Genomic DNA, 12,449 nt, shown 5'->3' with positions numbered 1-12,449 from the left:
CTACTGAATGAAGATGCAGTCCCATTTGACAGTTGAGTTGGGAACCCTGAGGCTTAGATAAGAATAGCCTCATACATGACGTTTAGTTATGGACAGTCTACAATCTTGCAGGCAGAGGTCTCTGTTAACTCCTACCACAGTACAAGAGCTGGAAATGTCATCTTTCTCTGACTTACTGACAGAAATAGAATGTCCGGCCAGAAAGTTAAAACTGTATGCCCTTCATTATGAGCTGGATTGTGTCACACGTATATATGACGTTTGTGTTTCTTGGACTGGCTTATTTAAGCATGCATAATGGTTTCAAATTGTACTTAATTTGGGGGTTTTTTATGTTTGTTTTGTTTTATTTTTTGTTTGTTTGTTTTCCAAAAAACAGGATCTCATTCTTTTTGTAGTTAAGTAGTATTCCACAGTGCACATATACTCCATTTTTCTTTATTCAGTCATCTATTGATGGACATCCAAATTGATTTCATGAAGTATCTTAGCTAGTGTGAATTGAGCTGCAATAAACATGCATGTATAAATAACTCTTGTATGATAATATCATTTAGTTTCAGTAAATTCTTAGAAGTAGAATGTCTGGGTCGCCTGATGCTCATCCATTATCATGAAATCATAATTCAGCTCATGGTGATTCAACAAACTGCTACTGTGTAACTGACTTTAAACAGTTAATCACTGAATTAGATAAGGAAAATGTAATGTTGCAAGAATAGTACACCTCATTGTGCCTTAACTTGAAAGCCTGCTGACATAATGTGAGTTTATTGCCAGTAAACACTGTCAACAGCAAATGTATGTTTAAAGTTTTCTCATTCACTTACAAACGAACAATATAGTTTCTAACATGCTTTGATATTCATAAGAAAATATTTTATGTCAATTAAGCTATGAAGAAATGGTTTTCAAGATTTCCCTTGTCTGAATACATATACAAAGAAACAATTTTAGATCACAGTGGAGTAGCTAGACACAGCAATGTGACCACACAGGAGTCTGACTGTAAGGATACCTGCAAGCCAGCCGAAGAACACTGCTTGGGAGTTCATTTGTAGAGTGTTTTGTTGGCAGAAATTGCTCAATTCTGTCTAAAAACCAATTAATTGCAAACATATTTACATATATCATAATAAAAAATGATGCCCTCCTGAGCTCCATTTCATTTTCCTAAGAAAATAAAAACTCAAATTTCCTATCATAAATGCTTTCTAAAATTCCTTTTTTTTTTAACCACTTCAAATCTAAATAGCTTCCTCAAATTAGACAAACATGAGCAGCAATGTTTTTCAGAATTAGCTCATTTGTGAGCTACTTTTGCTCCTAACTAGATTACAGGGCTACCAGCAGCCCCTGTTGCATGACCTTTTTTTTCTCTCCTGTTCTTGTTGGAACCTGCTGGCAGTTAGGTCTAGGGGCAATCTGGATCTGTTTCAGATGGAACTTATGGGATGTCAAGTCATTATTTTCCCAGTGGGACAAGTACAGTGTGCTGAGCTCGAAGTAAGTTCTCCCCTGGCTTAGAGCATGCACATTTTGCTGTTGCCCTCCCCACTAGGGGCATTGTTGAAGAAATCAAACTACGCTGTATGTGACACAGGTGGGGATCTGGGCCACGTAACCCACCCTGTATCCACACCTGTCTGAAAGGGCTTCACCATTGTGCCTTTCCTCGTAACTGGATTAAAAAATCTGCAGAAATTGCAATTCTATGGCTGCATTCACTTTCTGCATTTCTGGTGATCTCCCCTTCCTACGTGGTGCCAGTGGATCTCAGACCACTGTTGGGATATCTGTTCACTTCAGTACCACTTCACTGTTTGCTGCTTCCCTGTGTCCATCGGTCACCAGGTGCCCCTCTGCTGCTGACCCGACCTCTCCCATTTCTCAGGGTTATAACCCTCTGTTCTCTTCAGCTACTCCATTTCTGTTTTCAGTTGTCTTCACTCTATTCTGCCATCTTGCTTTCTAGTCAAGAATTTTATACTCTTAAGACAGACTATACACATGGATGTTTATACTTTAATGCAAATACATTGTTTTATAGCTGTTGATTCTTTAGACCTTGTGTTTTGGCCCCATTCTTTTTCTGTAGGTAGTAGCTAATATTTAGAGTTAATTGCTTGCACATTTGTTGATCTGGAATTCAACTGAGTTCAGTCAAATACGGGACAGAGAAGGGTACGGATGAAAAGCCAGAGGGATTCAAAGATGCTTCATCTTATTGTTGGCAGCATTTTTGCCGTTGAGCAGACACACAGACTTCCAGTGGCATTCATGGAGTCAGAAAGCCAAGTCAGCCTTTGATTACCATTGTTCCATTTATCTTTCTTCCAAAGCAGGAAAAATATCCAGACTGCAGCACTTTTTGTTTGTTTGTTTGTTTTAACCCTGATGTCACTCTCGGTTTGTGCCAACTTTTCTCATCTTAGTGAGACATATGTACTACACTCTGTAAAGGTGCCATCAATCAAAAAGTAAATTTTCTTGTGTTTTATTCCTTCCTAATAGGTGGTCTCAGGAAGAGATGTAATTAGCAAGTGCCTGAGGATACTCAGGGAAACATTTACAAGACCCCTTTGCTGCCCACAGTCCAGGCCCTTGCTCACTACCTCTGTCTGCCTGTTGCTTGTGCTTCAGAGGGAACACAAGGAGTGGATCCACAGTGACCAGAACCAGCTTGCTTTCACCATGAAGGGAAGAGGAGCCACGGCAGCTGCAGGCGTTCCTGCAACTAGTGCTGTTGCTGCGGAGTCCCCGACACGTTGAGGGTGTCAGCATGGCTGTTTGTGTAGGGTTACAGCACCCAGAGCACCATGCTCACCTCTGGCATGGAGGCCGAGTGTTGGCACAAGGTGGGCAGAGATGGCAAAACCGATCTTTCTCTTCTTGAACACATTTCACATATTTTTCAATACATTTTTTTGGAGCATAGAAACATTTCAAGTCTACATTCTACTCTAGAGTTCTCCAAACAGGAGCACTTACGTCGTGGCAGTGTATTTGTTGTTTCCATGAAATGATTGGTTATTACAGCTTTCTGCTTCAGAATCTTTTCCTCTGTGCCATTAAGAAAAGTTACCTTAGCGAACAAACAATGTGATTCAGAAAGCTAATCCATTCCTTGAGAGACCAATGTCCTTTATTGATGTCTCAATTTGTGAGTCCCATCTATGCTATTTCAAGCCAGCTCCATCCTAATATGCCTGGAAATGCAGAAGTACTTTGGCTTCTGACATACTTATGGAAAATGAGAATAGAGTCTTGGCTTTTAGCTTTAATCTAGTAAACCAGCAGATGGATGATTCATTCTCTCTTTCTTTGTCACATTTATACTATTTCATTTTATACTTCAGGTTTGAAAATATTATTTTATTCAAAAGTATTTAAGACTTACTAAATGTAAAGAAAAGATATTGACATGTGTGCGCTCAAATGTGAAAATAGTTAGAAGAGAATCCTTTCAAGAAAAGATTGAAACATGGGTAAATGCTGCCCAGTGACATATGACAAGATACTTGCCTATGTTAAGTTGATGTTCTCTGCTTTGTATTCCAAGGTTTGAGCTGGATGATGTAGGTCCTTAGGGATAGCAGGTTGCCCACATACAGGCATTGGGATTCTCCTTTGCTTAGGAAATTTTGCCCTTGCTGTGGTCTGTATTTCACAGGATGGTTAAAACGTTTCTGTAGGATGCATCTAGAAGATCCTCTCAGACTCCTGTGCCAGATTCATTGTTACTCTCTAATTTTGTTGAATTTCCCATGGAATTGGACACCTCAAGAATCCTCAGGATCACCGTTTCACTACCTATGAAGGATCTTCAAAACGTTTGTGCAATATATTCATCATGAAGAGAATATCCGTGGGCTTGAGAAACTGCACCAACATAAACATCGTTTATTCCATTTTCAAAAACTTTTCAGAAGACTCTCATAATCTCTATTTAAATGAGAAAGCACATGTCTCCTGTAGTGAAATGTATTGCTTATTTTTTTTAATCTTAGCTGGACGTTGGTTTATTTTTGTAAGTCTTTTCAAAGTCTGAGAAAATCCTGGAGTCTCACATAATTTGATCACCTCGTTGGGGTGACCAGGGTATTTCTGCTCATGGTGCAGAACAAGAAATCCTATGGGTTGTTCCCACATCTTATATTTCTCAAGTAGCTCAAGAATTATCTACTAAAACAAAGGTCTAAATATACAATTTTTCAGGCTTTCCAACTCTTTTTTTTTTTCAGGAAATAATTAAGCCTCTGTTAAGCTCTATAGAGGTAAAAGTTGTCAATAGAATAGTGGATTGGAATTGAACTGTTTCTATAAACCAGAAAATAATGAAATGCCATGTCCCTAAGAGGGTATAAAAGAAAGAAATTCAAATGAGTCCACTCTTTTGGTTATACCTCTTATTTTATTTTATCATTAATATTCCAACTAAATCGATTTAAATAGGCTTTTATTGCTTTGCCGTACTCATTGCTCATTGTGGTCTGGCCCACATAAAGCCTTACTCAAAAGGAAACAACCACTTTCAGTTGCCCATATCAAGTAGGGCAGAAATTCAGTCACTGGGGAATGGTACCATGGCTCGAAAGGTTAATCCTCCATCTCAAAGCACAAGCATCACATACAGGAGCTGGTTCATGTCCCAATTGCTCCACTTCCCATCCAAATTCCTGATTACGGCCTAGCAAAGTTCAGGCAATAGTCCAAACCCTTGGGGCCCTGCACTCACGTGGGAGAGTGGGGCTACTGGCTCCTGGTTTTGGATCAACTTAGCTCTGACCATTGCAGCCATTTGGTGGAAGACCATTGCTTCTTCCTCTGTCTTCTCTATAAAAAAAATCTGCCTTTCAAATAAATATAAATAAATAAATAAAATCAAGCACTGGTAAAAACTGATCTGAAACAACAACAGCAAAAAATCTATTTACCTTTGTGGCTAATATTGTTTTAAAACTTTTCTACTCTGAATTCAGTAGAATTGGCATGATCCACTCATATCAAACACTAAGGTTATCCTAGTGATTTGGTGGCTGTTTCAACTGTTTTACAAAAATGCAATGTCAGGCTGATCTAAAATAATACTGTGCACCTCTCCCAAGAACCTCCCCATCTCAGCCATCTGTCTCTGAAGATAGGTGTACATGCTGAACACCTCTCTGACTTACAGCATTTTAGTTGAGCCCTCAACGTGGCTGTCCATGGAAGTACCTGTGTAAGATGTGCCCTAATACTATTGTAACTATTGAGGCAATTTTCAGTTCCCAAAAGACCAAAGTATGACAAGTACTGACAAAAAAGCTCAGAGTATTAATCACGCAAGCCATCAATCACATGGCTGCATTATACATATTGAACAGAGTCACTGCAATTTGTCAAAGTTATGGTCAAGGCAAGGTGCCTATAGTAAGAGACATACATCACCCTAATGTGAACTCTAAATGAATAGAATAGACCATTTCCATAAAGTAAGTTATTTTGATTCATTGTTCTTATTTCATAATTGATGAAGGGAAACAGAGATCAACGCTTTGTCTTGAAATATTATATCCACTTCTATGACAATAAGTGTTTCCAAAAATGTTTAGCCCACCTTAACAAGGAATTTCCTACAGATAGTGAAAGCCATATGATAAACATGGTGATAAAAGTTTTAGGTTCAGGAAATGGTGCAAAGGTTGTTCTCCAAGAGATCCGCCCCATGCGACTGCACTACCTCTTTCTGGGATGCTGAATTCAGTCATGCTGCCCTCTGAGTCTAAATTGATCTGCTATATCATCAGGCACTGGGCCTTGTCCTGTAATTTTCAACTACTCTCAATTTAGCTTTGGATTTGAACCCATCTTTCTATATTTCAGATAACTCAGAAATCATCACCCTACCTTCATCTCTAGCATTCCTGCTGCTTCCTGATACTAGCAGGATGTCGCAGGAGCTATAAAAGCTAGGAACGTCTCTTTAGGGTCTGCTGTAATACATACTGTTGGCAACAGTTACCTGAATGCAAAGGTGTAGACACGGGTGAGGAACACGTGTTTCTCTTCTCTAACATAAGAATATGAGAGAATTGGGATTTTTAATTAATTCATGGCCTGGGAAACTCAGTAATCCAGCCATAGCTTATTGGCAAGGTGATAATTATGGTGCATTAAAGAATGTGAAAGCTCTCAAGCTAGATAAGTACGAGAAACACTTCTTGTCTCTTGTTATCTCCGTTTCCAAGGTGATAAGAGTGTAGGCAGAATTAGGAAGAGGCTGCATGAGAAAATGTAATATCAGAGCTAATCACCTTTCGAAAGCCCTTTTTTTATTTTTAGTACATTATCTGAATATCACAAAGTCATGATTACCTGGGCCAGAATCTCATCTTTCTTAAATTAGATCTACGCCTTAAAAAAAAATTAAGAAGCTGAAACTATTACTACTGGAATCATAATTTCTAATAACCACAGCAAAAAATATTTTAATAGAACAGAATAGCGGTTCAACATTTGCAGATTTTTATCCCAGATCTCACAACTGATTGGTGAAAGTTTTCAAGAAGGTGATTTAAGAAATAGACACCATCACAAGGCAATAGTTTCTCAAAAAGCACCTATTAACAGTCAACTCTTCTCTTCACAGCTATGAAACCACTGCTGTTTATTTTCTGTTTCTGCCAAGAACTAGGGGGCTGCTATGAATTCCTCCAATTCTTGACAAGGGAAAAAAAAGAGATATGTCATTTCTAAAAGAAATTTTCTGACCTGAAGTTGACGCATGTGGTTAGATGTGAACATGAGTGAGCCTAAATACTCAAGGTAAAAAACAAGGGAGAAATGGTCAACCTCATAAATCATGTTCATGAAGAAAGAATGGTGTGTCACATACAGGGAAGTCTGCCGACTTTAACGTCGTGACGATGTGGTTTGCTCACAGTCATTTGTAAGCAACCATTTTACTCTCAGACCCATGACTGACCTATGCTTTAAAACAAAAACATATTTGGTTACAGATTCTAGCTGTCCATGTTTCTGATGGGTTTTAAACACACACACACACACACACATATATGGAACTTTTGAAATATTTGACCTTAAAAGGTCTAAACATGGTACTTGTGGACAAAAACTAGCCAATTATAGAGTTCATGCAATTTCAATTTTTTAGAAGTAATTGTTTCATATAAAGAGTTGAGAGAGAGATTTTCCAATTGCTAGGTCACTCCCCACATGGCTGGAACTGAGCCAGGGCTAAGTCAGGAGCCAGGAGCTTCTTCTGGGTTTCCCAAATGGGTACAGGTACAGAAGACCCAAAGTTGGATCTTCTGCTGCTTTTTGAGGTGCGTTAGTAGGGAGGTGGGTTGGAAATGGAGCACTCAGGACTCAATTCAGTGCCCATATTGGATGCTGTTATCAGAAGCTGGCTTTTTTGTTAAGCCACAGGGCCAGCCCCCTTTTGTACATTTTTTTCTTTTGTCTATCATTTATTAAATATTATTTTAAAAATTATTGTTCACCATACATTTTTTGCAGGCTAGGGATTACACACTCAACCTCCCCTTCTCCCTCTACCCTTTCTCCACCCCATAGTTTTCCTCATGTTATTACAGCAGAATAACCTGTTAATAACAAGTACAAGATGAACATTCTGCTATTTAAGTATATCATGTCATTACATGTATAAACAGAGGTAAAAATTTTGGCATCGTATTGACAAAGCATATTTAACTGTTTCACTGGGAGTCTTCATTACACAGTTCATCTATGAGAATCTATGTGTATACTTGTTTACCTATATATGTTTTTATCTTGTACTTTGCATGAATGTTGCCTCGTATCACAGAAAGTGTATGTTATTTGTCCTTTGTGACTGGCTTATTTCACTCAGCATAATGGTATCCAGCTGGGATCATTTTGTGGCAAATGGTAGAACTGCATTCTTCTTAATGGCTGAATAGTATTCCATGGAGTAGATGTACCACAGTTTCTTTATCCATCCTCTTCTGATGGGCATCTTCACTATTGTGAATTGTATTGTTATAAATACAGGGCTGCAGGTCACTTTCTTCCATGCAGATGTCACCACCTTTGGATATATTTCCAGGAGTGGGTTAGCTGTGTTATATGCTGGATCAATTTTGAGTTTTCTCAAAGCTTTCCATACTGAGCTCCATAGCGGACACCATAGGAACACTCCTACCAATAGTGGAGTAGGATACTATTTTCATCCACAGCTACCTCAGTAGGTGTTTGTTAGTAGATTTCTGAATGTAGTCCATTCTCACTGGAGTTAGTTGGAACCTCATGTGGTTTTTATTTGTGATTTCGTATTAGCTAAGGATCCTGAGCATTTTTTCATATGTCTATTAGCATTTAAATTTGTTCTTTTGAAATTTCTTAGACCTATTTCTATACAAGGCTGCTTGTTGTACTTTCATTGAGTTTTTGAAGTCCCTTATAAATCCTAGATATTATTGTGCTCTTAGAGATCTGCTATTTATATTGGCTTTTGCATTTTTATATTTTATATTGGCCTATGCATTTTCTGACTTTTCTAAGAATGTTTCTTGTGTTTTCCTGTAATAGTTTGATGTTTTCTGGGTGCAGATTTAGGTCCCGGATCCATTCAGAGCTGATTTTTGTATAAGGCAACATATGTGGGTCTTGCATTTTACTTCTGCTGGTTAATAGTCACTTGCACTAACATAATTTGTAAAACAGATTATATTTTTTCCCTATGTTGTTTTCAGCTATCTTGTCAAAGATTAGTTGACTGTTCATGTGTGGGCTCATTTACAGGCTTCCTATTCTGTCCCATTGATCTTTCTTGGTTTCTGCAACAGTACCAGACTGTTTTGATTAATAAAAGACGTATTGTAGTATGTCTTGTGGTCTGGAAATGTAATTCCTCCAGTTTTATTTTTGTTATCTGAATTGCTTTGACTATCCATGGTCTCTTGTCCTAGATGAATTTTATATCATCTTTTCCATCTCTGAGAACATTGTTGGGATTTTGATTTGGATCCATTTTCTGATGCAAAGAAGGTGTCAGTCCCATTTGGAGAGAGTTAAACCCTCATGAAAAAAAGGATCATAAAAGGTCAAAATAATGATCCTTACCTGTCAGTATTTAGCAGTTCATCAGTGCAATCATGAAGAGATATTTGTGTTTAGCTCTGAAATCTGTATTGCCTGTTTATTGTCAATGAGTGTATTTGTACAGATGCATAATCATATCTAGAATTTTCATGTTAAGAATTAATAAGTCCATGGTTTATTCTATTACTCAAGCTCAGCTTTCTCTAAGCAGACAACAAAGCATTTGTAGAATAACTAGGAATTGACACTAAATAAATGTAATCTCTCAAAAAGAATGCAGTTACAGGGAATCTACAGGGAATATGTGATTAGTGGGCTAATAAACAAGAAATAATAATTAAATATGCTTGTGGACTTATGAAACTAATTGTAATAAAGGCCACAATTCCTTCAAGAGCTATTCATAGTAACTCAGAGTTTAATACCTATCTGTGTGATAAACAATGCAGGTGTTTTTTTAAAAATTTTTTTAAAGATTTGTTTTTATTGGAAAGGCAGATATACAGAGAAGAGGAATGACAGAGAGGAAGATCTTCTGTCTAATGGTTCACTCCCTAAGTGGCCACAAGGGCTGGAGCTGCGCCTATCCGATGCCAGGAGCCAGGAACTCTTTTGGATCTCCCACAAGGGCACAGGGTCCCAAGGCTTTGGGCCGTCCTCGACTGCTTTCCCAGGCCACAGGCAGGGCACTTGATGAGAAGCGGAGCTGCTGGGATTAGAACTGGAGCCCACATGGGATCCTGGCTTGTGCAAGGTGAGGACTTTAATCACTATGCTATCACTCTGGGCCCAATGCAGGTGTTATTTTAGCTGGATGTAAATTCTATGCGTTTCAGTCAGTTTTTCACATATTATACTAGTTGAAAAACCTGCATATGGGGTGGGAAGCATAAATAAGTGCCTAAACTGATATTAGAAAATGACATATGTATGTATCATATATGTGCTTCTTAATTGTGAAAGTAGCTAAAGTCATGGAATGGCTAAAATGTATTGTACTAAACTTGTGGAAACTTTTTCACTTAGTGTATAAACAATAGTGCCCACTGAACTCCAGTACTGCTGGGATCTCTCTCTCTCTCTCTCTCAATTCATTCTGTAGCTGTTTTCGCTGCCTGGTAACCAATCTTTAAATTACAAACTTTGAGGACCAGAGTTGCAGTGTAGCAAATTAGGTCGCTGCTTGTCCTGCTGGCATCCTCCATCAGGTCCTGGTTATAGTTCTTCTGCTGTGTTCCAAACACTCAGCTAGCTTACCAGGAATGGTAGTGGATTATGGTGCAAGAACTTGGGTCACTGCTACCCAAATGGGAGACCCAGTGCTCTGTGACTACTTAGGGATTTAACCAGCAGGTAGATTTTTCTCTCCCTCTGTGTGAGAGTCTGTGTGTGTGTGTGTGTGTGTGTGTGTGTGTGTGTGTGTGTGTGTGTGTGTTCTCTCCAATCATTCTGACTTTGAATATATATAAATTTTGCATTTTCATTAAGCCAATCAGTTTGATATCAACAAAATGTTTACATTGAAGTGGGGATACTGAGTCAATTTCAAATGATTGCTACGTAGGGTAAGTTATGTATTGCAGAGAGTCAGTCAGGACTTATTGTATATATTGAGACTTATAGATTGGAAGAATTGGCTTTGAGCTGATCTAAAGCAGGGACCAACATCACAACATACCATGATGTACTTCTTTAGGAAAGTCTGATGTTGTGACCTTGAATCGTAGCCTTGCCCAAAATAGACTCAAAGGCCTGATAGTTCCTGCTACTGGAAATGGAATCTTGTTGTTGCTCCTTTGGCTTAGGACTAAATGCCCGAGCCAGCAGAGTTTATGCCGTCAATTTACCTCTCAGATACCTAAACCAGAATGACAGGTCTAATTTTGTTATCCTTACTCTAGCAAAATACCCACTGTCATCTGTAAGGACAATATGATCAAGTCTCTTGGCTCAGGAATGCATTTCCTCAGCCATCATATCCCCAAGGCTTCTAAATAAAATGGAAATTCAAACTTTACTTTTAGAAAAAAAAAATCCACTGTGTTGCATTTCTAAAAATAAGTTTTGCTCAGACAGAGCTTTTCTGTATTGCTGGAGGGATGTGCTCTAGCTGACGTTTATAGAGAGTGGCAACGGAGTCTCCTAATTGATGTAGAGTCAACAGTTTGGCACGAACTCTAGTCAGGGGTAAAATAAACGTAAGGGATGGATGAACTGCAGATAGTGGGGGAAAACAGAGAGCAGCAGTGACTGAAGAGCTAGAGGCCTTCTGAGTCAGACTTGAGCGCGTTCAGGGACCAAACTGGCAGTAACACAGCCAGTGAGTATAATATAACACAGGGTTTTGGGGGCTATGACAAAGCAAGTGCGTCCATCTTGGGAAGCATTGTTTCATCAACCACGACTTTGTGATTCTGTATCTAAAACCTAGAGTAGAGGAAAATGGCCTTACTACTTGATACTGTTTTCTTCTCAAAGAAAGAATTGGGACCTGGAGGAAAGAATTCATACTACAAGGTTCATAATTTGAGCCTTGCTTTTTAAAATTGTTTATAATCCTTTCTTTTGAACGTTATCTTTAATAAATGTACAAGCGATATTTACATGTTTTATGGGATGTTTAAGTATATTTACCCAGTATGAATTGATAAAACCAGGTGGCTAGATTTTTCATTTCATTCTATTTTCCCTGTTTAACGTGGCCTACCAATTTCATGCTGGTTCTTCATTCATTGTATGATACATTATTGGGAACTGTAGCTGTTTCAGTGTAGCGTGGAATATTTAAACATATTTCCTCTGTCTAACTGTACTTTAGTATGCATTACCAAATCACACGATACCGGCTCTTCTGTCATTATTCTCAGGTGTAGTAACCACTAATTTAATGTCTATTTTTTTTTAACTTCCACCTGACAGAAGGAATGGTACTCACTTTGTGTCTGGCTTATTTTACCTAATATAATGCCATTCAATTCATCGATTTTTAATTGTTTCAAATGTCAAGATTTCACTCTCTCTCATGGGTGAATAATATTCCTCTGTGTGTGTGTGTGTGTGTGTGTGTGTGTGTGTGTGTGTGTGTGTATGTACGCATCTTTCAATTTATGGCACCTGGTGGGTAATTTTCATAAAGCAGCAAAATTCTGTGAATTGAAGATAAATGAAATTACATATTTTGAGCTTTGTGGATAGAACTCACACAAATATGTATGTATATATCTACAAGGCACAGAGGAATATATATGGGCAGAAAAAGGAATTTAAAAATCTACACATCGGACAGTAATGCAGTTTGTGTCCTTGTCTTCTCTCAGGCTGGTAATGGCCACTCTGGATTTGGATGTAAATGGACCCATGAT

The sequence above is a fragment of the Ochotona curzoniae genome, unplaced genomic scaffold (assembly GCF_017591425.1).
Source record: "Ochotona curzoniae isolate NIBS_2020 unplaced genomic scaffold, NIBS_Ocur_1.0 contig_2688, whole genome shotgun sequence".
NCBI classification, from domain to species: domain Eukaryota; kingdom Metazoa; phylum Chordata; class Mammalia; order Lagomorpha; family Ochotonidae; genus Ochotona; species Ochotona curzoniae.
This window is presented reverse-complemented; position numbering follows the sequence as displayed.